Source organism: Periplaneta americana, chromosome 2 (assembly GCF_040183065.1).
Source record: "Periplaneta americana isolate PAMFEO1 chromosome 2, P.americana_PAMFEO1_priV1, whole genome shotgun sequence".
Lineage (NCBI taxonomy): Eukaryota > Metazoa > Arthropoda > Insecta > Blattodea > Blattidae > Periplaneta > Periplaneta americana.
Window position 1 is genome coordinate 116046900 of NC_091118.1, and position 27400 is coordinate 116074299.

The 27400-nt window shown below is 37.0% G+C and overlaps 1 protein-coding gene across 4 annotated transcripts in view; it reads right to left on the reverse strand.

Moving 5' to 3' along the window:
- The window catches only part of LOC138694529 (beta-1,3-galactosyltransferase 5-like), a 270652-nt gene that overhangs the window by 72727 nt on the left and 170525 nt on the right, over window positions 1–27400 (reverse strand). For 2 of the 4 annotated variants that reach the window (XM_069818345.1, XM_069818343.1), the window contains one exon: window positions 10819–10897. The exons of the other annotated variants lie outside the window; for them this stretch is intronic. The gene's annotated coding sequence lies outside the window, so the exon portion shown is untranslated. The remainder of the gene's footprint in view (window positions 1–10818; window positions 10898–27400) is intronic. 4 annotated transcript variants of the gene reach the window in all.

The window sequence follows — 27400 nt, forward strand, 5'->3', positions numbered from 1 at the left end:
TCCCAGCTCACTTTATTTGAGAAAAATATCCAGGAATGACGTAAGCACACGTGGCAAATGACCCGCCAGTTCGAAATGCACAGATAATAGCAGAAAAATAAGGCAAGTTGCTTGCGCTAGTTGGTATTCCAATACAAGTATTCTATCAACGTAAAGTAGACTTAAGGACTGCTGAGTATTCGTGAAAGACTTGAGAGTCGTTCACACCAAACATAATAAACAGTGTGTATTAATACTACATACTGACAGTAATAACATTAACATTTCTTAACAATGTTTACTGACATTGTTTACTTCAACTTTCTGTCCACATCAAAGTGCACGGTATCTACAAACTGTATCTAGTGCAGCATTATTATTTTCTGCAACATTATACTAGACTAAACAGAAGCTTCCTGTTGTAGCTCGAGGCATCAATTTTGACGTCTGCCCTTGAGCAGATAGTCCATCTGAGAGTAAATATTATGCCTGTTTTCATCGCAGGATTTGCTTTGACCCAAGAAACCAAAACACAGATAGGCTACCTGTCTGTAGACTTCTTTATACCCTGGACATTGCACAGTCCGTGTTGAAATCGGCATAAGATAACTGTGCTACGAGGTCCGTACTGAAATCAAAGTGAGACTATACGAGCTTAATTTTGTATGTTTGTCCTCAGTCGGTTGTGAAACAGGGGTGTGATTCACCTAAAACAATCAAACGGTAAGGATTGTACGTAGAGTAAAGTTTTTGGTTCACAATAAACCGAGAACGGAAACAACAAGAACGATAACGGAAATAATGTTAAAATAAATGTATTTAAATATTAATTCCGTTATCGTTCTCGTTGTCGTTTCCGTTCCCGGTTTATTGTGAACCAGCCTTAATGAACTGTGCGTAATATCTGGTAGTGAATGCTACCCTTACACTGATAAATATCGCCTATGTGACATAATTTATCTCGCTTCCAAGCTTTCGTTAAGGATTGACCATTTTACATTTTTTTTATTTTTAGCCTAAAAATACTTCATCGTATTGACTTCATTTGAGCGAAATGAAGAAAATAATTGTTTTTACGTCATTTTTAAATATGTGTTGAAACGTCTCCGTTGAATATTCACAGTTTCTTTATTTTACATTTTCCAAAATGTAATAGGTAATATCTCAGACAATAATAAAGATAACTGAATAAAATTTTCAAGGCTTATTCTCACATTATACATGAATAATTCTGTAAAATTTTTCAGGACACAGTCTCACATTATATAAACATGAATAATTCTGTAAGAGGAAATTGTCAAATTGCAAATTGAAGAATAAGTTAAAGATAGACGAGCAATTTTTCTTTCTGTTCAAAAAATGACAAATAAAAACATACAAATTAAATTTTCTAAAAATCATCACACAAAATTGACTAGCAGTCTTTTAGCTTTCATTTGTCATTCAGTGATATTCTTGAGAGCAGATATATCACTTTCGTCATGATACTGCTTCTTTTTTTTTTCTTTTTTTTTTTTTTTTGCATTTTTTATGTCTGTGACACACCACAAAGGGCATAAGTGAAAATATATTTAAAATGCTTCATACAGTACATTGATATGAACTATGTTAGAGAAATAGACGCTCTACTTAAAATAATAAAAGAAAATATATTTCCTGTAGGTCCTTCTCCTTAAAAAATCTCATACGTGAAGAACACTGCCTATACCTATACCTATACAGTGTGGTAGAGAAATATTCATCGAAGACGGAATAGAATTAAATTTCGAAAATATATAATGGCTTAGCTATCAGGTTTTCGTATTTTCCTTTAAATTGTATTAACTATAATTGCGAGCGATATAAAAAATGCATATAGAAAACATATTTTCCGGAATATCTCTTCTTCTGTTATTTATCTAAAAAGAGTCATTCACTTCCCTATTGCTCCATTTCATGATAAAGAAGTATACAATAACATTAACTTCCGTGTTATGCAAAATACGCGCATTGAAATGCAATCTTGGGGTAGATAACACTAATATAATGATCGATAACTATTATCGATATGAACGAAATGCGTACGCAGTTGGAAAAGTTAATGAACCTCAAAAAGGTTAATGAAATCGCACTGGCAGAGCACAGGCTTATGAAGACTGCGATGATAGCGAAGTCGTATTTGACACAGTGCGGTCCACCGCTTTAGGATAACGGTTAGCTTGCCTAACCGTGAAACGAGCGGGCCCGGGTTCAAATCCTGGTTAGGACAAGTTACCTGGTTGAGGTTTTTTTCCGGGTTTTGCCTCAACCCATTATAGAGAAAACTTTCGGCGCAGGACCCTGAACTCATTTCGCCGGCATTATCATCTTCATCTCACTCAGACGCTAGTAGTTGATAAAGCGTCATAAAATAACCGATTTAAAAACGGTGCGGCATGATATAGCAGCTATTATGACTGGTGTACAGGTGGCATCAGTCTGAAGAGGCGTACTGCATTTTTCGGAAGGAAATGAAAGGGCTAGCGAGACTTCCTCGGAACCTCGAGCCTACATGGCTAAATCGACAGATGGAACCACATAGGCTACCCGAGTCACGATATCTACACAAAAAAAAAAGCAGCCTTTCGGACTTTACAATGGAGAGATAAGGCACGGTAAGCACTCCTGAGAATGCAGCGCTAGTCTTCGGGCTCCTACTTCGAACAAAGGAAAAAAAAATGTTTAACGAAGAGTGTAATTTACAAAACTAATGAAAATGTACGTAAAGATTATTATTTTTGGTCCTACAGAATAATCTGTTATGGTAACAATTAATATGAGAGGAGAAAAATTCGCTCCGGCGCCGGGGATCGAACCAGGGTCCTTAGTTCTTCTATGTACCAAGCGCTCTCACCATTGAGCTACGCCGAAATTCAATCCACAGCACCGGATCGAACCCCTCTCCTCCAGTGTTTTTCCCTTTGTGGCCTGACTCCAAGTTGGGCAAACAGTAGACTATATGTTGACATTTTATATTAAGTCAACTGAGTCCGTCGAGCAACAGTGCATATTACTGTATAGATTACTGTGCATATTACTGTGGAATCCCGGCCATCAAGTCACTCAACTGAGTGCGCTTCTTATATAATGGCAGTTGACTTAATATAAAATGTCAACATAATTATATGCCCAACTTGGAGTCAGGCCACAAAGGGAAAAACACTGGAGGAGAGGGGTTCGATACTATATCCCTCTGCTTTATCATAATCCACCATTCAGCCTTCGTTATCCTATGAAGTGCCTGGCAAAGATTTCAATCCGAAACAACTTTCACTCCTCACACAGAACACGTACAGCAGACTGAAAATAACCAGAAGGATTAGATTAACTTTAAGAACGAACGTCTGTAAACAACTAATTTTGGATCGTAGGGAGAATGGAATCTGTCATATCGTCGTTGTTCCTGCAATAACTCCTATGTGCAAAATATAACATTTTTCAGTAGGGAGAAAAAACACATTTATTCATCCTATAGCAGCCGTACATAGGAGATGTGAATTCTTACATTTTCGAAACAAAGAAATACAGGAGATTTCATTATTTGCTGTATCACTATTTAAGTTATTTAATAGAGCAAACATCTGAGAATCGATAAATATGTCACATAGGAGTTATTGCAGGAACAACGACGATATGCATTTACGTCCACATTACTTTGGTGAGAAAGGGAAAATTATTCTAGTTGTTCACCATACACGATCCGCCTGGTTTCTTCTCTGCACGTAACACAACAGCGTGGGCAGGCTAAATTCATATAGGCTACCCGTGGTCTGTATTCGATATCTGAACTTGGTTTATAAATATATGGACACCTATATATCGCATAATTATGTAGGGAATATTGTTGCACTGTTAAATAAATGCAGATTATTATTCTCTATGAAAATAATGTAAAGGGATAACAAACTTCACAAAAATGATAATCATCAAACCAGCATCAGAGTATGTGCCTTGAGTAAACCTTGACTTAAGTAATTCACCTAGGGCAGGGCTATTTCCCTACGGTTCAGGGAATTCCACTTATTATGTGCCCTAGATAACTGTTTCAAGTAAATAGAATGCATTACATTAATTTAAAAACCTTGTTACTGACATTACAACTATTTTAATTCGAATATTATTTAAAATACTATTTTTTATTTTGTTTTGACAAACATTTTTACAAGTCTCCTATTTCAGGACAATATGTTTCAAAGTATTTAAATTATTGAACTCTGTTATACAGAGTGATTCAAAACCTCTGCGACAAACTCTGAGGGGTGATAGATATAACAATAAGGAACCCTTTTTATTAAACAACCTATGTCTTTTGACGCATCGTTTCGAAATTACCGTTGAAAATGTTTTTGCGTGGGCGTACGTGAAGGTATGTGAATGTGTGCACCCCTGCTTGTTTGTTTGTTGAGATGTTTGTAAGAGACGGGAAGGGTTGTTGTTGTTGTTTATTTACGTTTAATGTTCAATGCCTTTTCCTTTCAATTCAGTGTGATCATCAATTGAGAATGGATGTCTACGCGGTCTTCCACCAATGCGCCGGGACGAAGAGACCCATCGTCTCGAAGGCGCTGTTGAAGTCGAGCAAACATTGTGTGGTGAGGGTGATTTTTGTATACTGTACATGTGGAGAGCTCTTCTTCCGTTTCCGGGACCCTTCCCATAACACATTACCATGTCGGCTAACTCGGGAAAAGTGTAGACGTCAATTCTCAATTCATGATTAGACTGAACTGAAAGGAAAAGGTATTGAACACTAAACGTAAACAAACAATAACAACCATTCTCGTCTCTTACAAACATTTCAAGAAACAAACAGGGGTGCACACATTCGCATACATTGACATATGCCCGCGCAAAAACATTTTCAACGGTAACTTCGAAACGACGTGTCAAAAGACATAGGCTGTTTAACAAAAAGGATTACTTATTGTTAGATCTATCACCCTTCAGAGTTTGTCGCAGAAGTTTTGAATCACTCTGTATAGTGCAATAAAATCGCTGTATTCCATAATTTTTTTAATTATATACTTGCTCTTTTCCGATGGAACTAACAAAGTCTTTGTAACCAGTCTCCGTCTTTGTAAATGGCGATCCAAAGGCCTGCTTATCACTATATTCCTCTTCGTCCTGACTCTTTTACAAATTATAAAAGGTATAATATAGGTACGTAGTCCACCGTTGTGAATATGTGTATAGCGTGAGCGCTTTCCAACTCAAATGACCATGATTCGATTCCCGGCATGGGCGATGGAGGAATTTATATTTCGTCCACGGGACTGGTTGTTCTGTGATGTTCCTTATTCCCCATACTGCGGAAGAATATAAACAATAGGCAAACCACCACACTGTCACCTTGTCTACTGGAGAGGTTGTAGTTCATGTACCCACGGCCTTGTCTAAGGCAGTGGTTCTCAACCTTTTTTCACTGACGACACACTTCACTGAATGCCCACGATATCGCGACACACTTATTTTTTTATTAATAATAACGATTAATGATATAATAATAACAATCAGAGCTTTTCTTCTGAAGGAAAAGGTGGTGAAACTCTGTGTATAATATTTTATAGCGGACTGGAAAATGATTACTGTCAACTGCACGGGAATTTTGTCGTTTTAACCTCCTCCTCGTCCAACTAAGACTTTCAAGGTCTAAATGAAATTAAAAAAAAAAAAAAGAAAAAAATATATATACATATGTATATATATTAAAACATACTTATTCACACATATTTCTGTTCCATAATGAAAAATGCAACAAAAAGATGCCGGAACGCCGTTCTAGCGCGTTTCGCCACCAAAAAAAAAAGCACTGATAATTTCTGTATAGCGTCGGACAGACAGTGTTGTAGATAGATCGATATTGATATGCAAACTAAAATTAAAAAAAACAACAAAAAACAAGCAGCAACTTGAATAGCATTAGAAAAAAGAAGGTAGCCTATGTATCAAAAATCCCAACCTATCTATGTTGGATGTCCGATAAAAGATTCTTATTATCCTTTTTGAAAACTCACCTACTTAAATTAACGTGAAGTTTGAGCTTGGTGGGTTGCACAGAGTTTTTCTATACATGACCTTATGGTTGACAGGCCAACACGTAAATCATCTTCAAGATGCAGCAATCTGTTTCTTTGTTTAGAGTTCACTATTTTCATGGTAGGAAATGCTGATTTACACAAGTATGACGTTGAAAAGGGCAGTTCTAAATGTCTTTTTAGTTCATTCGGTACCATCGACTGATTTGACAAAACATTTCGTCATGTAAGACACTCGAAATTTTGTTTATATTCATCTCCACGCCACGTAAAACTATACTGCAAGTATTCATCACTATATTTACAAACGCATTACGTATTTGTGACCCCTGAAAGGAACTTTTGCTCACATTATTTGAATTAGCACTGCTGTCATCTAACCCAGAACTTGATTCAAATTGTCTTTTTCAAATTAAATATTTGTCCATGATAAAATCTAAATAAAGCACTTTTGATAAAATAGTCGCACTATCACTGAAACTGACCAATATATTCTGACGATTCTAAACTCTGTTTATTACTAAGTGGGAAGAGTAAACGAATTACTAAGCATTGTTGCAGTGTTCACTTTCATTCGAATATCGCCAGGCAGAAAAATTAAACTGAGCATTGTTGTAGGTGTTCATGTTTCATTGGTAAAGTCTGTCTCAAAATAAAATGTACCATACCAAAGTCTTCATTGTAAATAAAAAAATACGAAAAAACTTTCTGAATGGCATAAAATCTATTTTTGAATTCCAAAATTTCGCGACTCACTCCATGGGGCTGCGCGACACACAGGTTGGGAACCTCTGGTCTAAGGGATATACTTGACTTCCTGGGATGGTACCCTAATAACTAGACTGAACTTACAGACATATGTATTCACTTAAAACGACATTCCGTATGCTCAAGCAATATAGTGAAAAGACAACCCTTGCCCAAATATTTACAATTTCGTTTTTGAAATTTGATTAATTGGTTGGTCTAGGACGGTTCATCGTCGCGTTTATCATTTAATAAGCACTCTCCACTTTCTCATAATTTTATCTATGTCTGCAGTAGTAAAAATAGACTGGTGAAGTCTTGAAGGTAGTATGGATTTTCAATGCTGATATAGGAAGGGGATGGGGCTACGGACCCTAGGGCCAGTGATTTCAAAAAACAGCCTACCTAAGACAGCACGATAAGCAGGAAGTATTTTAACATTTAAATAAGGAAACATAACTTTTAAATAACAGAATTCTTTAAATAAAATAAGGCTTTATATTATCAATAATATTACAATATTCAGCATCCATCTTATCGAACTCATTATATCAGTAATGAAAATATTTAATGTAGCTTAGTAAATATGTGATTGCTTAAAAAGAACAGAGATTTTGTGATGCGTCTCAAATTTCTTCAAAATAGATATAATCTATTTCAGTCACAGTATTTACTAGCAATAAAAATAAACCAAATCTACATGTTCACTTTGCTTAACATTTTTACAATTTATATTAAGAAATGCTTAATCGCAGACAATGATTGACGTTAAAGCTACTTATGGTAAGATGGATGCAGATTCTAATATTCCATATTCAACGACCATATCACGAAATATCAAGGATAGAGCAAACAAACTTTGTTGCTCCAAAATTAAAAGAATCACTGGAAAAATCGCCATTTGGTTTTAAAATTGATAATTTTTGTACATGCTAATCTAGAATTTCCTCCTTGGTTTCTTTAATGTATTTACTTCTGTCCTGTGCCATTACGAAATATTATAAGTTAACTGTTCCGTTTAACTAGAGAATAAATATTAACATATTATTTATCTTTTATTTTAGTGCTGCTTATACTTTATATTTATATTCTTATAAACTACCGTAAAATGGAGTAACTTTGAACCATTTTCTAGTTAAAAATTTGTTTTCAGTCTGTATGTAGTTTTTGAATGCCAAATTTTGAGATGGGCATTTATTTTATACGTTCTATGGATATGCGGGAATGTATTTAGCCAGTCATATCTTCGAAAATAAATGTCTTTTGAAATGTATAATCTGCCAAAAATTGGTGCAAAGTTACCCATAGTTGGGGGTTACTTTGCACAGCCAGAGTTTTAAGAGGGGTGGTGCAAAGTTTGCCACTGCTGGTGTTACATTGCATCATACACGTGTTAAACAATGAAAATATAATGTATCAGGAACAGAAAAAATGAAACACAGATTCAAAAACTGCTATAAATAGTAACACGGACAAAAACGTTTTGAAAAAACTACACAAAATTTCAATATAAGTGATCACATTCTTCTAAAATTTTGTTTCAAAAATATTTTCAGTTCTTTCGAATGACAAGTAGAGATAACAGCAAAATATGCATATTATTTTGTGTCAAGTCTCGAATGGAATATAAGCAAGCCCATTCTTGATACTTTCTTGGGTGGATTTACTCTCTCAATTACATCCTCCCATTCATATTCCATAATATCCTTCCTTTCAGTTCATTTGCAGGATTTGAATGATTTTATCACTGCCTTGATGACAGCACTGTTTGTTTTTATTCCCTGGTACGTGTCCAAGCCGAACCAATTGTTGAGATCTTTTGGAACACTTCATTTGGAACTTTATCCCTCAGTGATAAGCCTAGTAGCCTTCTCAACATTTTCCTTTGGTATATTTGAAGATTGTTGCCAAGTTTGGCAGTGAGAGACCATGTATGACTTTAATAATATGTAATAAAAAGAAAAACAAATTCAAGTAATTGAGCTGTAATACAAAGTGTGACTTATATATAGTAAGCGTTTTTAAACTTCATGGAAGATCCTCAAATGAAAATAATGCAATTAAAATTTTTAAAAATCTTCGTTTGTGTTATGGTGCAAAGTAACCCCAATTTCACCTCAAATTCACCCTGATTTAAAAATTATTCTGTAACACCATTTGCCGACAAAACAGTCGCACAAGCGAAACTAGAAAGTCTAAATGGATGAATAAGGAACAGATACACGTATAACTTATCTTGAGATTGTGCACACCATCTATGATGGTGCACACGTTCTGTTGTTAAGGTGTATAAATACCATAAACAAATTATATATGACCACGAACAGTGGAAAAATACTGTACACATACACCATCTATTGGTGGGAGTGATGAACAGATAAATTTGGTTCACGTAAACACCCCTAGACCTAAATAAAAAATTTTTCATAGATGGTGCAAAGTTACCCCATTTTACGGTACATAGTTTGTTAAAATTTTATTTTATTTTATCGATTTATTAATTTATTATTATTTAAATATTATATTGTAATTTTTATTCAATCTAATAGCCTGTATACCTACTAGGTTCACTAATCAGTCTTGGTTTTTCTGAACCGACGCATGCGACGTGCGAGGCCCGCCTCGCACAAATCCGGACTACACAAGAGATAGGGAGTGATTTCTATAACTGCGATATGCGAGGTCTGTGCACCTCACAGTCATAGAACCACTATCTCTAGTGTAGTCCGGATTTGTGCGAGGCGGGCCTCGCACCTCGCACGTCTCATGCGTCGGTTCAGAAAAACAAAGGCTTTAACGATCGAGACGACCGACGCCGACGGTAGACCGTGATGCTTCATCGGGTGTTTTGCTTTCTGCGTAGGCAGGACACGCTGCAACCAGCCTGCTGCGTATAGTATGGACCGAGCGACCTACTACTCTCGGTTGATCGTTCTTAATAAAATGTAGAACTCTACTGACTACCCACTTGTTTATCATGACGTAATTTGTAAACATCGCTTCGGTTGGGTCAGAACGCTGTCTGCTACTAAACACTATTGAGACCTGTGCTTAGAAAAGGCTTCGTGTCTAGTTGCAGTTAACTTGCGATAAGTGTCTAAAAAGTCCGCAGTCTAAATTATGTAGGTATTCAGTCTAATCGAGCGAGTTAAATCAAATGATCGCAAGTTTTTCTTTCGTGAGTCAGTTCACTAAAGAACGGAGTTTAACTTTCACTAATATATTTTTCATAACCCACCTTCTCTCCCTCCTCATAAAACATAGGCCACATTATTCTACACCCACTGCTCGCATATAAACTTCGTTTCCATGGCACGTAAATGTATCTCCAATAATTTTTAAATTATGCATTTACCTACGTAACATTGTGAAATTTGTCTTTATTATCATACAATAATCCTTTGCTCCCCAACGACTTCAACAATAATCCTTAAATTCCCCAGATAAATTATCTGGATTCAGTACTAGTTGCTCTAATTTGAATTGAAGTGTTTACGTATAAGCTTTGGATTACTGTAACTAGGTGTTTAGGGATTCCTTGCCTCAGTAATATATATTGCATAGAATCACCTTATTTACGGTGTCCAAAGCTTTGCTGTATTATAACTGTAATTAATGAAAACGATCTAATGTAGGGTATTATGACGTCCGTGTTTCACCGGTACTTGATTGATTACAAAATACAGTTCATTCAGATCTGCTTAAACGAAAGTCATTCTGTCCTTCAGGAACAATGTTTTTCGTTATAGCTTTCAATAATCATGGTACGATTTTTAATACATTTTATAACTACTACTGATCAAGAGTATACTGAATCTCCGTGTAGTTACCGCAGTTACTATTTCCTGTTGTTTGAAGATTGGTACTCCAGAGAGTTCACTGGACTTCCGGCATGAAAGACGCGTAACAAACATACTTGTGTGGTTGGCGTAAACTTAGTAATTTTCGATCCATAACCTCCCGCGCAGTTTTATTCATATAACTTTTATTAATTATAGCATGCACATAATTATACGTTTATTTCATAATGAGCACTAACCTGTGTAATAGCTGTTCAAAGTCGTGTCCCCTTGCATTCACACATTCCCGACATCGTTTGATTAAATTTTCTTCACACCCTAAAAAAACCGAAAAAATAGTATATTCAGGAACAACTTCCACACGAAATCAGAGACAACATAAAAAGGTAAAGTAAAGTCAACCCCATGAGAGGCCAAATCGGTCCAGAAGGTGGCGAGAGATTAAGGCTCCCACCTTACTGACAATCGGCATTTAATGGTAGTAGGGATGTCAGACATACGTGCCCACCGTCCTTACCCCCAAGGAAATGTCCCTGGTACTCATTTCTGTTAGCGACTGAGTAGACCCCAGGGTCATAGTGCGGCCGGAAGGATTAGATGAATGAAAAAAAATCAATGATCCCATAGGGAATCGAGCCCGCGACCTTCCGGCTTGCAGCGTACGCCTTAACAGCCACGATACCGCCCGGCTCTAGAGACAATATAATAAGAGAAATTGCAAGCATTATGGAAACAGAACTTTTGAAAGATTTAAGTCCTGTTCTTTTTTTAAGTTAATGATAGGCCTATTTATCATCTTTGCTATAGGGCTAATAATACACATATACTGAGAACTGTGTATCCATGTTATTAATTAGTATGCTCTATGAAGGAAGTAATTATCACCATAATGATGGATTCCCGGGTTATCAGCCGAGTTAAAGTTGTGGAATACTCCAAGCTTTCGACTGCTGACTCTGTAGTCATCGTCAGGGAACTGATGATACCGGTGTCTGAATGTCGTCTCATATATACTGGTTGGGTTTTTCCGAGGTTTTCCCCAACCGTAAGGTGAATGCCAGGTAATCTATGGAGAATCCTCGGCCTCATCTCGCCAAATACAATCTCGCTATCACCAATCTCATCGACGCTAAGTAACCTCGTAGTTGATACAGCGTCGTTAAATAACCAACTAAGAAATATATGATATAGGCCTATGTATTGGTTCGGTCAAATGATGCGGGATTGGCTAGTGGTGGGACCAATTATGAATCAACGCCGAGAAGGTCTGAAGTCATACAATTATCACCATTTTTCGAAAACTTTACACAGATTTAAAAACATATCCGAACATATCTGTATAAAATAAATTATAACTTATTAGACAGCTCCTAATACTTTTGGTGCATTAAACAGTAACATGAGCTGCTGCCAGAAAGTCGAAAGGAATGTAGCAATTACAAGGGAAGCTTTCAATACAAAAAGAAGCATCTTCTACGGATCTTTGGAAAAATAACTAACGGAGACGCCAGTGAAGTGCTTTTTGGAGAGTGTGGCATTGTATGGGGCAGAAACATGGACATTACGACGAAGCGAAGGGAAGCGATTAGAAGTATTTCTGATCAGTTGCAGGATTTTTCTTTCTTCATCCACCAACAGACTAAAAATTGTCATCCTCGCATTACTACGCTTTCAATGTGTTTCATTTGCATAAGGATTCCTTGTACGTTTCCTCGGATTACTTCCGTTTCATTCAGCTTTCACATGTAAGCATTGCATCAATACGTCTTTCAAAATGGAAAGAATTTATAGTTTCCTTACAGCACGCTACTCGCATCAATCAACTGCAGCGTGTCGGCACATCACGTCACTATTGCGTAACGAACATAATATGACGTTCCACGTCTGAGAGGTTTATTCGATTGTTGCGTGTAACTTACAGTGACAAGAATCTGTCATAACGGCTTATCGCTGGTTTATTGTGTAAGGCAACAGTAAATATCGTCGTTGTTCCTGCAATAACTCCTATGTGCAAATGACAAAATTTTTCAGTAGGAAGTCGACCTGGTTGGCGAGTTGGTATAGCGATGGCCTTCTATGCCCAAGGTTGCGTGTTCGATCCCGGGCCAGTCAGTAGATTTACTGACATGTAAAAGAACTCCTGCGGGTCAAAATTCCGGCACATCCGGCGACGCTGATATAACCTCTGCAGTTGCGAGTGTTGTTAAATAAAACATTTTTTTTTTTCAGTAGGAAGAAAAAACACATTTATTCATCCTATGGCAGCCGTACATAGGAGACTGAATTCTTACATTTTCGAAACAAAGAAATCTAATTACACATAGGAGATTTTATTATTTGCTGTAGTCTATCACTATTTAAGTTATTTAATAGAGCAAAAATCTGAAATTCGATAAATATGTTACATAGGAGTTGTTGCAGAGATACGTTTGGAAGTAAATCCCGAAAAGACAAAGTATATGATTATGTCTCCTGAGAATATTGTACGAAATGGAAATATAAAAATTGGAAAATTATCTTTTGAAGAGGTGGAAAAATTCAAATACCTGGGAGCAACAGTAACAAATATAAATGATACTCGGGAGGAAATTAAACACAGAATAAATATGGGAAATGCCTGTTATTATTCGGTTGAGAAGTTTTTATCATCCAGTCTGCTGTCAAAAAATCTGAAAGTTAGAATTTAAAAACAGTTATATTACCGGTTATTCTTTATGGTTGTGGAACTTGGATTCACTTTGAGAGAGAAACATAGGTTAAGGGTGTTTGAGAATAAGGTTCTTAAGAAAATATTTGGGGCTAAGAGGGATGAAGTTACAGGAGAATGGGGAAAGTTACAGAACAGAGAACTGCACGTTTTGTATTCTTCACCTGACATAATTAGGAACATCAAATCCAGACGTTTGAGATGGGCAGGGCATGTAGCACGTATGGGCAAATCCAGAAATGTATATGGAGTTGGGAGGCCGGAGGGATAAAGACCTTTGGGGAGTCCTAGACGTAGATGGGAAAATAATATTAAAATGGATTTGAGGGAGGTGGGATATGATGATAGAGAGTGGATTAATCTTGCTCAGGATAGGGACCAATGGCGGGCTTATGTGAGGGCGGCAATGAACCTCCGGGTTCCTTAAAAGCCAGTAAGTAAGTAAGTAAGTAAGTAAGTAAGGAGTTATTGCAGGAACAACGACGATATGTAAAAAACACATAGCGACACTGCTTTCAGGCCAGAAGACTAAACTGTGACGCTGCACTGGTTTCAGAACAAATTAAAGCACACGACGAATAATGAATTCGTGTGCTGAATGCAGGGCCTGATTTAGGCAGGAGCCTATGGTGCCTCTTCTCAGGGCCTTATGATTCTGGGGGCCTCAAAATCCAGGAAAAAGCTTTAAAAAAATTAATTATGCAAAATGAATTAGACAAAAACTCTGCCAACTGAAAAACAGAATTGTGGAAATAAGTAACTAAGTAATTAATTATTATTTTAGAAAACGCATAAAAATGACTTTATTGTTTTAAGTTTAGAATCATAAGTTGATTGCAAAGAATTATATGTTCAACTTGTAGAAGTTGGCTACCATGTATAGTTTATTCAAATTGTGTCAGTAGGCCTATTTAAGTAATTAGTATTGAATTCAGCAACCAAAGTCAACAACACTGTCAGTTCTCACTGTATTAAGTGTTAAACCAAGTGCCTAGTGCTTGTGTTCCTTGAAACTTATCTAATTTTTGTTGGTATAGGACCATTATCAGTGTGTAGTGGTAATGTTAAAGTGCCTTTTATAGGAATGTCCATAATTGAAAATGGAATTCCCAAGCAAATTTGAGTTAGGAGCCAATAAAAGAAAACGGAAAGCTATTAAAATTCAACAACAGGAAAAACAACAACGATCATTGAGCTTCGTGACTGTATATTATACTAGACCGTGTTAATACTGTAGATGTTTAGCGTTCATTATAGGGTTGGTATCGTTACATAATGTATACAACTGTTGGAGTTAGGTATCTTGATGCGATGGAAATGGTGTCAGGTAATAGTGTTCGGTGAAAAAATCATTATTCGAGATACAGCAGAAACTCGTGAGTCAAAAATTTCAGTTAATCCAAACGGGATGGGGGAGGAAAAAACTTAAGGAAAATTTTGTCAAACCAAGCGAAATTGCGATCATTCCTTGAAAAACGTTAAAAATATCACTAATTTCGACTTCTCATTATGTTTGGATTGAAATGTATAATAATGGTTTTGAAGATACAATTAGTCACAACACTGTTCAATAGACATTACAGGATGTTTGTCCACTGCTATGGAGTGACGGTTAACATGTCTGGATGTGAAAAAAGCGGGCCCAGATTCAAATTCTGGTTGGAACAAGTTATTTGGTTGGGATTTTTTCCCTCAACCAAGTGAAGTAGAACTGAAGACCTCCAGATCCCATTATTTATTTTTTTCTCTCTTTTTTACCAATGATTTGCGTGAAAATGGTTGTTATAGTCAGAATGGCCGCTTTCTTGTAGATATCGTGACCAAGGTATGTGGTCTCATCTGTGCTCAAGGTCCTATGAAGTCCCGCTAAAGCGCCCTTTTACCCTTTAGGGCATACTATGTTTCCTTAGACTGATGACTTCAGTACGCCAGTCACAATACTATAGGGTGTTAGGGGTATAAGTACCGTCCTTTTCACAGTCATCGGGGACGGTCTACAGGATCAAAAAATGTCCATACAACATAGGGTCAAAACTTGATAGTTTCTCCAGGAAAAAAAATTCTTTTCTTACTTAATTTGCTTTATACTACTTATATTTTTACTAAAATTACGAAAGCAGTAGGTATATCTAGCAAAGAGTTAATATTAGTTTAAATAAATATTTGTGTGTTCTATTACGTTTCCGTGAAATTAAATAATAATGTATTTTTAAATATGTTAATATTCTGGCGTGAGAGACGTGGCAACATGTTGAGCAGGTATTACTCTGCACAGGCGTACGTACATGTCAGCTGAGTTCTCTCTGTCCATACGTCTACTGCCGAGCGAATGACAGGTCAGTACCAGGTATTCGATAAACAACTTATAATGTCATTCACAGTTTAGGAATATCATGATATGTTCTTAATTTATGGAGAAAGTCGTCGTAAGTCAAGTGAAGCAAGAAGGATGTACCGTCAACGTTTTCCACAAAGAAGGTTAAAAATAGAGCAATATTGTTAAATGAAATGGAAATTTACAGTAATGTTCTATTAATGAGATTGAAAGTTTATACAGGGACATCATTTTATTTTTACTTCAATTTTTATTGTACCTGAGTTTTTGAATGTACTTCACTCCCACCCCTTCTACTAAGGAAGTTCCAACTCCACACAGAACCAAGACCGCAGATAGTAAGCAGTACTGAGTTACTGGGTATAGTACGTTCCAGAAATATGTTCGCGTTTTCCAGTGACGAAAGAGCTTTCAATATTGAATCATATTTTTGCACAGGTACTGTCCGTTTGCCTACGTCGCATCCCGATTTCGCCTGCTTCTGCTCGCCCCTCTGTAAAAGCTGGGCTGTCTTAGCTCTTTTCTGAAAACATTAATTTCTCTTAGGAATTGGGCGTTTACGTAATATTATACAGCTGTTTAATTTAACTTAAATAAAAGGGCCTCGTTAAGTAATTAACTGTCACGTGATTTCCTCCCTTTCTACAATTCTGCGGCATAACCACTTGGACGGACAGTAGATAGCATGTCTGAGTAATTTTATATTTTCGGGTCGGGCAGAAGTGAAGATTGAATTCACAGTACGTAGAGTAAGTACAGAATTATTTCAACATGAGTTACTAGTACGAAGGACGAAACTGGCAATTGGAATTAGATGCAATAGTCTATAGTGCGATAATATGCACAAAAGAACTGAAGCCTGTATCGAAATGAACGGCCACCATTTTCAAAATTGTGTTTAAATATTCATATTATGATTATTTTTCAATTTAACTTCTTTCTCTATATTGTGCGCTAATGTGCTGTAGACAGTATAATATACACTGCATAATGAATACGTTCGCATGGATAACTCACTTTGTGAGCAAAAACACTTATTCTTAATACAGTACTGGACTTTGATTAAAGAAAAACCTAATGAAAATTATCAAACTCAAAATCGCGATATTTCCTAGTTTACGTAAATGGATGAACTACTTTTCTTCCATCCTATACCTAGTAGAGTGATTTGTGTTTTACGCCAGTATCATCGAACTCCAGTCTTGGAGGGGGGAGCAAGCGGTGTTTCCGGTTCTCTAAAGGTATAGACAGGTTAATATTAAAAACGTTAGTAAAAATAAAATGAGATGTCCCTGTATTTGCTGCTCGTTTTATGTAACAACAGTATTGTCATGGTTCGTCCCTGCATTAGAACAGAGCATCCGTTTTGTATCGGTATGTCTGTACCTGCTTGAGCTGTATTGTGTACATATAAACTCCCTCCTCCCCATCCAACAACGTTGCCAAACGTCTAATATTGTAAACTTTAATAATTAATTAAATAATGCAATTATAAAAAAATGTGAGGCCATTTTTTCTTCCTAATGACATGAATAATCATCAGTTAAAATAATGGTACTTATACCCCTTACACCCTGTATATCCAGCTGCATCATTTTGAATATATGTTATTGAAGTAATAATGATAAATACCATCCACCGTTAAGGAGTAACGGTTAGCATGTCTGACAGTGAAATGAGCGGGCCCTAGTTCAAATCCTGGTTGGGACAAGTATCTGGTTGAGATTTTTTCCGAGGTTTTCCCGCAACCCATTAAGAACAAATACTGAGTAACTTTCGGCGCAGAACCCTGGACTTATTTCGCTGGCATTATCACCTTTATTTCACTCAGATGATAGATAACTATCGCAGTTAATAAAGTATCGTAAATTAACCAATTAAAAATATTGAAATGGAGATTGACGGTGGAATGATTGAAGAAAACGGGAGAACTCCGAGAAAAGCCTTAGGAACCTTGACTTTGTAGACCACAAATACGAACCCACCATCGCTGGACTTCGAACCCGGGTCCTAGATACTCTACCAACTGTGTTACCAAGACGGCTTACTTCAAAGCAGTGAGGTTTTACTGTAAATGAAATTCTGAAATAGGTATCAAAATAGGAAAGTAAAATTACAAACAAACGAATACAATTACAACATATCAGAATATAAGAACGTTTTCTATATTCTTTGCATTAATTTCGCATTTTTTCTTCATATGTCTGTGGCGGCTGTTAAGAGTAATGGCACAAATGCTGATAGTTTTCTGATAATATCATGTTTCTTATCATGACAATAAAATTATTGCGAGACATAAGATCGAGAAATAATTATCTCATGACAAGAAAAATGAATTTAAAGCGAAATGGAATTATTACAGAAAAATCACCACGAATAGTATTCGGCTAGGTGAATACCACACGAAAAATTAAAGTTATTGCATGAGTGCATTCCATTATTGTTCTGTGATAGCAGGTATTTTAAACACTGTGCATACCTAAGCTTTCTTGAATATGATATTCCTTGATAAATATTTGAGGAAATAAAGACCTTGGCCTCCTTGCAACAAAACGAGAAGTCTATTTGAGATTAATATGTATAATAAATTAGGCCTACTCGTATAACGCACTACTGTAAAATGCCTTAAGTTATTAGTCTTTCTTTAGAAAATTGTATGTATGTATGTATGTATGTAAAATTTTAAATTAAATTATGGTTTATTTAACGACGCTCGCAACTGCAGAGGTTATATCAGCGTCGCCGGTGTGCCGGAATTTTGTCCCGCAGGAGTTCATTTACATGCCAGTAAATCTACTGACATAAGCCTGTCGCATTTAAACACACCGACCTGGACCGGGAGCGAACCCGCAACCTCGAGCACAGAAGGCCAGCGCTATACCAACTGCGCTACCGAGGCCGATTGTATGTATTTTTTAGTCGGTTATTTAACGATGCTGTATCAAATACGATGTTATTTAGCATCGATGAGTTTGATGATAGCGAGATGGTATTTGGCGAGATGAGGCCGAGGATTCGCCATAGATTACCTGGAATTCACCTTACGGTTGGGGAAAACCTCTGAAAAACCCAACCAGGTAATCAGTCCAAGCGGGGATCGAACTCTCGCCCGAGCGCAACTTCAAACTGGCAGGCAAGTACCTTAACCTACTGAGCCACGCCGGTGGCCGATTGTATGTATGTATGTATATTATGGTTATTTAACGACGCTCGCAACTGCAGAGGTTACATCAGCGTCGCCGGTGTGCCGGAATTTTGTCCCTCAGGAGTTCTTTTACATGCGAGTAAATATACTGTCATGAGCCTGTCGCATTTAAATACACTTAAATGCCATCGACCTGGGCCGGGATCGAACCCGCAACCTCGAACATAGGCCAGCGTTATACGAACTACGCTACCGAGGCCGACGTATGTATGTATGTATGTATGTATGTATGTATGTATGTATGTATGTATGTATGTATGTATGTATGTATATTATGGTTTATTTAACGACGCTCGCAACTGCAGAGGTTACATCAGCGTCGCCGGTGTGCCGGAATTTTGTCCCTCAGGAGTTCTTTTACATGCCAGTAAATCTACTGACATAAGCCTGTCGCATTTAAATACACTTAAATGCCATCGACCTGGGCCGGGATCGAACCCGCAACCTCGAACATAGAAGGCCAGAGTTATACGAACTACGCTACGACGTATGTATGTATGTATGTATGTATGTATGTATGTATGTATGTATGTATGTATGTAAGCACATATATAACGGTTTATTTTAAACTAAGTACTATTTATCTGTATTTGAATATTATACATTAAATTTACTGTACATTTTCTTGCGAAGTCACTTCCATCGCAATTATTAGTACAGTTAAATAATTGATGCCAATTCCATATTGATCTTGTGTATTTGATGTAAGCGTCTGATTGCTAGCATTTTCTCTTAAACTTACCAACATGTTGGACTAAAAGAGTTGAATTCATTGGATAAAAACTATCAATGCAGTTCGATTGTCATTTGACAATTGAGCATCAATAAACAAAGTAATTATTTACTTGAGAAACATCACCATTGAATTATCACTTTTAATGTTCTAAGATATTCCCAGTCCGTATCGTTAGTACAGTTTCCATTAAAATAATTCCTCCTCCCACCTGCATTATCTACTTGTTGCCCCAGTTAAAATTTAGGACAAGGATTTGATTAAAATGAAAACCCATAGCTAGGGATGCAACACGTACGTGTGATATACTATTGTTAAGTGTCGCAAAGTAAATCTGCATTGAACAAAGGCTCCGCAGTGACCCGGGTTAGATTCCCGGCGAGATTTATCTCTTTCCACATTACACAAAACAGCTGAACTGGCAACGACCCAGAGCAGCAGGGAACTGCGTCACTGCGGAACAGACAGACGCAGGGCGGCGCCACAACATGACGCTTCTTTATCTAACGACCTTTTTTTATAAATATAGACACTATTCAGAGCCTACAAGACAAATGGAAATACGGATCATTCAATAAATACCTGTCCTAGAGAGACGATCAGTCCAGCACAAATCTCAAGAATACGTCGGAGACCAATTCCTTATCCTTTGGTTGGAAGTCAACAGTTGATTGACAACAAGAGACACGCATTATGAATCACAGATTTTGATTTTTCTGTTTCTAAATAAAGTTAATGATTTAAGACGAAATATAGCATAAGGAAATTACGCAAAATTCAAATATTTCCAGAGTTACAAGAGCGAAAATAGATCACTTCATATAAATGGGTTAGCTACCTCTTTCACTTCTGACAGGTTGCTGCTGTACACGCGGGTGTAGCTTAAGGATTAAGGTCTGTTCATATTAGCATGCATGGATCGTTTCTGGCACGTAGCATTTCATGCATGTCGTTTGTGCCAGTTTTCATGACATCATACAACAAACCATTCCGGCAATATATTGACTTGTAAAGAAATGTTACATCTGTCTACGAAATGGAAATATAAAAATTGGAGATTTATCTTTCGAAGAGGTGGAAAAATTCAAATATCTTGGAGCAACAGTAAATATAAATAATGCTCGGGAGGAAATTAAACGCAGAATAAATATGGGAAATGCGTGTTACTATTCGGTTGAGAAGCTTTTGTCATCTAGTCTGCTGTCAAAAATCTGAAAGTTAGAATTTATAAAACAGTTATGTTACCGGTTGTTCTGTAAGGTTGTGAAACTTGGATTCTCACTTTGAGAGAGGAACAGAGATTAAGGGTGTTTGAGACCAAGGTTCTTAGGAAAATATTTGGGGCTAAAAGGGATGAAGTTACAGGAAAATGGAGAAAGTTACACAACGCAGAACTGCATGCATTGTTCTCTTCACCTGACATTATTAGAAACATTAAATCCAGATGTTTCAGATGGGCAGGGCATGAATCACGTATGGGCGAATGCAGAAATACATATAGAGTGTTAGTTGGGAGGCCGGAGGGAAAAAGACCTTTGGGGAGGCCGAGACGTAGATGGGAGGATAATATTAAAATGGATTTGAGGGAGTTAGGATATGATGAATGATAAATCTCCAATTTTTATGTTTCTATTTCGTACAATATTCTGGTCACGAGACATAATCATATACTTTGTCTTTTCGGGATTTACTTCCAAACCTATCGCTTTAATTGCTTCATGTAAAATTTCCGTGCTTTCCCTAATCGTTTGTGGATTTTCTCCTAACATATTCACGTCATCCGCATAGACAAGAAGCTGATGTAACCCTTCAATTCCAAACCCTGTCTGTTATCCTGAACTTTCCTAATGGTATATTCTAGAGCGAAGTTAAAAAGTAAAGGTGATAGTGCATCTTCTTGCTTTAGCCCGCAGTGAATTAGAAAAGCTTCAGATAGAAGCTGGCCTATACGGACTCTGTTGTAAGTTTCACTGTGACACATTTTAATTAATCGAATTAGTTTCTTGGGAATACCAAATTCAATAAGAAAAATATATAAAACTTATCTCTTAACCGAGTCATATGCCTTTTTTAAATCTATGAATAACTGATGTACTGTACCCTTATACTCCCATTTTTTCTCCAATATCTAATACAAAAAATCTGATCAATAGTCGATCTATTACGCCTAAAACCGCACTGATGATCCCCAATAATTTCATCTAAGTACGGAGTTAATCTTCTCAAAAGAACATTAAAAAAGTTAATCGTATCTCCCGCTTACATTGACACCTCAATAAGCCATTGGCACGCAGTTTCCTAGCCTGCTATTCATTTCCTACTTTAGACCTACTTTAAACATTCCCGATAACCCAACGGCTAACAGTGACAGATGATGGTCTCTTACTGCAGAATCGGGATTTCATTTGATATCCGGAAGACAATAGTGGCAGAGCAGAGAGCGGCTTGAGAAAGTCACGTACTGTACGTAACTATGGGATTTACGTCCCGCCAAGCGTAACTAGAATCCTTACAGCGAAGCGAATGAGATTGGCACGGCATGAGGTACCAATGAGGAAACCTGGAATGCTTGTAGAATGTTACCCGGAAAGACAGTTCACTATCGGAAGCATGTAAGAGGATGGCAATGCGAAGTATCTAGATCTGAATCTTGATTGTGAGACGTGTGGATTGCGTTGTGAATTGGAAGGTCCAATATGAGTGCAAATAGCGCAGAGAGTCCAAAGAAAAGAGAAGTGAAGTAAAGAGAGAAATTGAAGGAGTAGGTATAATAATAATAATAATAATAATAATAATAATAATAATAATAATAATAATAATAATAGCAATAGTATGGCCACAGTAGTAACAGCTATAGTAATACTGGTAGGCCTACTAGTAGCGAGAGAAAGAAGAAGAAATGAATATCTCTCATACATGGATAATTTGTAGCACTTACTATCGGTCAACAAATCCGTTGGTACAAAATTGCTCATCTATTACATTTAGGGCCTATGCTGTATAATAGGTAGGCAAGCAGTAGCGTGATTCACAAAATCTGCTCCGAGCAACATTCCTGCCCGCCACAAATTGTACTTAACTCGCAGCAGGATTTGAACTTGGGTCGCCGGAATCTGAATACAGGTCTCCCGCGTGAAAGGCCGGCGTTCTGGTAGTTCTGAAAATGTTGCGTCAGTAATAAAATTAGTAAGCCTGGTGGTAGCAGTAGAAGTAGTAGTGTTTCGAGTGTATTACACAAATCCATTTTCAGGAAAGAGAATAACTCTTTGTTATCACTATCACCACCACCACTACCACTATCATTATTAAAGTCGCATAAGAAATTCCTCCACGGAATCAACCGAAGTCTTCCGAAGAGAACTTAGAGTATGGTTGCCGATCATATTTTTTGTCTAAGACTGTACAAGGAAAACAAGAGAAAATTATTTTATGACGTACGTACTATCCAACATTCTGTGATTAAATGTTTTGTGTGTATTTATGCATGTCATATCTACAATATGATGCAAAGTCACTTCTCTACCTTTGATAGATTGTCTGATAAAAAAAAACAATTAATTTTTAAAAATGGTCAAACATCAGTATTTTCTTCTAAGGCAAAATAAAAAAAAAAATATATTATTTATTTACGAATGTAGTTGAAAGAGCATGATATTGTAAACATGAGTTTCAGCAATAAAATAAAAGAGATAGAACATGATAAACTTAACAAGTTTATGAGTTATGAGGGAAACGATTCATTACTGCACAGTGAACTGCCACCATTTTAAATTTTGAAAAAAAAATATATATATATATATATATATTAATAATTTTTTAAATCCTAAAAATATTTTTTTCATGTAGCAGAAAGACAGTGTTTTACACATACCAATTTTCATTATTGTACAAATACAGTAATGGAGGGAAAAAATGTTGAGTATTTCCAAAAATTTTACTGCTGTAAGCTGTACCTAACCCCTTAAAGCTGTATGGACTGCGCCTTCAGCTTCTCCGCATATGGAACGTTTGCCTTTCTCTGCGTTCCCTCTCATTCTTGAGCCTCCAAATATTTAATCTTCACCATTCCACTCCTATTCTCTCTTCTCTTGAATTTATTTAAATATATTCTTCTTTTCCCAAATCGTTTTAATCTCCCTATAATACTTTAGTGAACCTAGGTGCTTTATATTACGAAAGATATTCTATTTCGAAATTTCATTTCTCTTTTATCATTACTGTTATAATCGTAGTGTTGAACATCCCCAGTTCTCTCCACAGACAATTCAGACCTAATCTGTTTATCTTCAATTCAAGTTCGTTCCACCAATTCGGCTTCTAATTAACAATCTCCATATTTAAATACTCGTATTTTTTTTCACAATCTATTCGTCATCCTTAGACACAAATGTGGTAAAAATGAATGAATTTTGATATAAATTTAGGTAATAAATTTTTCATTATAATTGCGTACTTCCACTTCAGTGCACTCCTATACAGTAGGTCTGTAGACAGCTATGGAAAGACACTATTGTTCAAGGGTATTTCAAAGAACAAGATTATTATAAGACTTAATACTCAACTAATAATATTAGATGTAAGAGATATTTATTAATTTTGGATAAGATGTGACGAAAGATCATTTTAGATATTATTTTTGGAGCCTTTTTTTTTATTTTTTGAGACTATTTCATGGTTTTATTCAGCGCATTTTAGATAACTAAAATCTATTTTGAAGCGTAAAAACCAGAAGTCTAATTATCCCAGAGCTAGGAAGTTGATACCAAAACTGTTAAGTTGTGTGAGCTTGGACTATATCTCTACCGAATAAAAGTAGCGCATCTCTCAATGTCACTGAACCAGAACGACGAACATGTGCAGCCGGGTTGTAACCAAACATGTACTCCAATCGTCCACAGCCTTAGAACAAGAAAATAATATAAAAAACAATAATTTGTAACTACTGTATAAACTTCGTAACTTCCAATCTAAAGTAATTTACCCTACACATAAAAGTAACATACAAAGTCTACAATATGATTCTAGCCTCATTGTAACAAATAACAATGAACATTTTCATTTTATCAAAAGAAATGCTCCTTTTATGTTAAAAAAAAAAAAACAATATTAGATACAAATACAAATTTTTTACTCTGAAAATATTCGCTCTACGTCACAAGATGTTACTGAAGCAAATCTGAAATATGATACAGTATATCTTACTGTCACCAGGTGAACAGCTACTTTGTGAACCTAATAACGTATCTCATATGTGGGATATAATATTATACCCATAATTTTATTGTTTCCAAGAAAATTGTTCATTTATATTGTAATGACAGCTAAGGAGTTCCTATCGTAATTCCGATATTGAACTTGGACTGTAACGCAACCGAATGCATAGCAGCACGGGACGTCAACATTTAATTAAGAATAATTCGGGGAAAAAATAAACGTGTTACACACTCCTGCTTGCATAATTATTTAATAACAGATGAGTTTACTTTTTTTGGAAGGTTAGGTTAGGTCACGGTGGTTACTGGCGGGTTAGGACGACCCTTTGCACGTCGGCCGAAGTGCACCCCGAAGTATATGCGATGAGGGTGTACCAGCCCACCGGGGCCGCATGTGACCCCTCATCCGCTCACCCAATAGAGGCCTCCTACCCTTCCCCACTTTAAGTTCACACCTCCAAGGTGACCAAGTAGCACAGGATCCATTTCAACGGCCCTTCCAAGGTGTCGAAGCGCCCTTGAAGTGCTATTATGGAATGAATCCTGGCAGAGATATTGCGGAAGGCTGGGAACCCAGGAACGGTTGCGGAGAGGACGCCCCCTGTCGTAAGCGGATGAAGAAATGCGTCTTGACCTGAATATGTCTATTTTCTACACGGAAGGGGAAGGGAAAATGGACCGTGGCAATATAAATTCCAACCCACCATTTGCCTAAGTAACTGTGGAAAACCACGAAAAAACCACAGTCAGATTGGTCGGTCCGGGAATCGAACTACGGACCTCCCGAATGCGAGTCCCATGCGATACGCATGAGCCAACTCGCTCGGTATTACTTTTTTTTTTAAACATGCATAATATGAGTATAAACATAACGTAAATAATACAATAATAACAGAATAGCTCGTTTTGTTCAAAACCTAAACTATTAATATAAATTAACAATATTCTTCAAACTATCCACGACTGTACACAGCTCAACACAAATCATACTATGCGTTGTTTATGTGAATTGCGTGTCATCTGTAGCGAACGGTAGCAGGCGAAGAGCTGGTGACATCTATACCCTCGCTGTACTGAACTGAAATCTACTGTTTTGGTACGAACTTTCCACCTATGTTATTCATCAGTCATCACAGGCCACGGAGGTCCACAGGGTAGCGAGAGGTTATGGCTCCCATCTGTACGACGTCGACATCAATGCCAGTAGGGATGTCAGTCATATGTGTCCGCCGCCTTTATCTTCAAGGAAATGCCTCATTTCTGTTAAGAGGCTGGGTAAACCGCAGGGCCATAATGCGACCGGAAGGATTAGATCAAAGGAGAAAATCCATGACCCTATCGGGATTCAAACCGACGACCTTTCGGCTTTGCAGCATTTCCCCTTAACCGCGGCGCTATCGTGATCCTCCAATAAATCACAATCACAATGTATTCAAATTAAATCTCAATTCTGTCTCATCTGCGTGTACACGTAATTTTATTAAGCAGATTTCAAAGAAATTCGTGTGAAGAGTTAGCAGAAAGAAGGCTCGGCGATGTTACTGTTCTGTATTTGAGCTGTCTGGCAGCTCGCACAACGCTCTTTACCCATCTCTAAGTTTACAGCTGTCTGTGCCAAATGTAATTTACGTAGTTTTTATGTTCTCAACCTTTTGTTTAAACCACTGCTCAGAAGAAAACATTCTGAGAAACACACGTCTGATCTGATGCTGTGCTATTTCCAACCTCGTATATATTTATTGCATGACGAAAACATCGAGATAAAAATCGGTGTCATCAGGACGAAACATACTTTTCTCACACATATTACATATTTCGAAATAACTCAATTTCTATCATGTTAGCAATAATGTTTCTGTATATTACGATACTTACCTATTGCACTATTATTTAAGATATGTAAAGAAAACATGAATCCGCAGCCCAAAAGCCTATTAAGAGTCAGGGCCGATCAGCCGACTGCTGCCTTCATGTCCACATGCTCCCGCAGAGGTGAACGATCATCCATCTAGAACGGAGGTATCATGTAGTTAACACGATGATTATAGTCGTTATAGCTGGTTGCCATAACCGGATTTTGCTACCTATCGTAGCGTTCCAAATGCATCACGGTGCTGGAGTGGGCACGGATCCCATACACTGGCCGACATTTCATGAGAAAATTTCTCCCCCCCATGAGGACTCGAACTAGCGCGCATTCCATAAGACGAGTCCTAGGAATGATGCCATAGACCACGACGCCACGGCGCGGGACATTCAAGAATGTACCAACACAAATTAAACAATTTCTTCTACACTCAACTTGGAAGATACATTATTTTTTCCAATTTAACACAAAAGGCAATTTCATAATCCCAAAAAGTAATATATGTGACTGAAGGCCGAGCATAGGTTTTTAAAAGGGAAAAAATATAATTTTTTCCGTGTGAGAGAAAGACGTAGCTCTGACGTGTTCGCTGCTCAGGAGGCGGGAATCGTTGACAATTGTAAATGGTAAGTAGGGTAAAGTTGCCTGTTTCCGTGATACTTTTTTAAAATTGAATGTCAGTCAAAGCTTTGCCGTTCGACCATAGCGCCAGACATCTTTCTCGAAAGAGTGCACCTTTCGCCTACTTTTGACATCGGTGA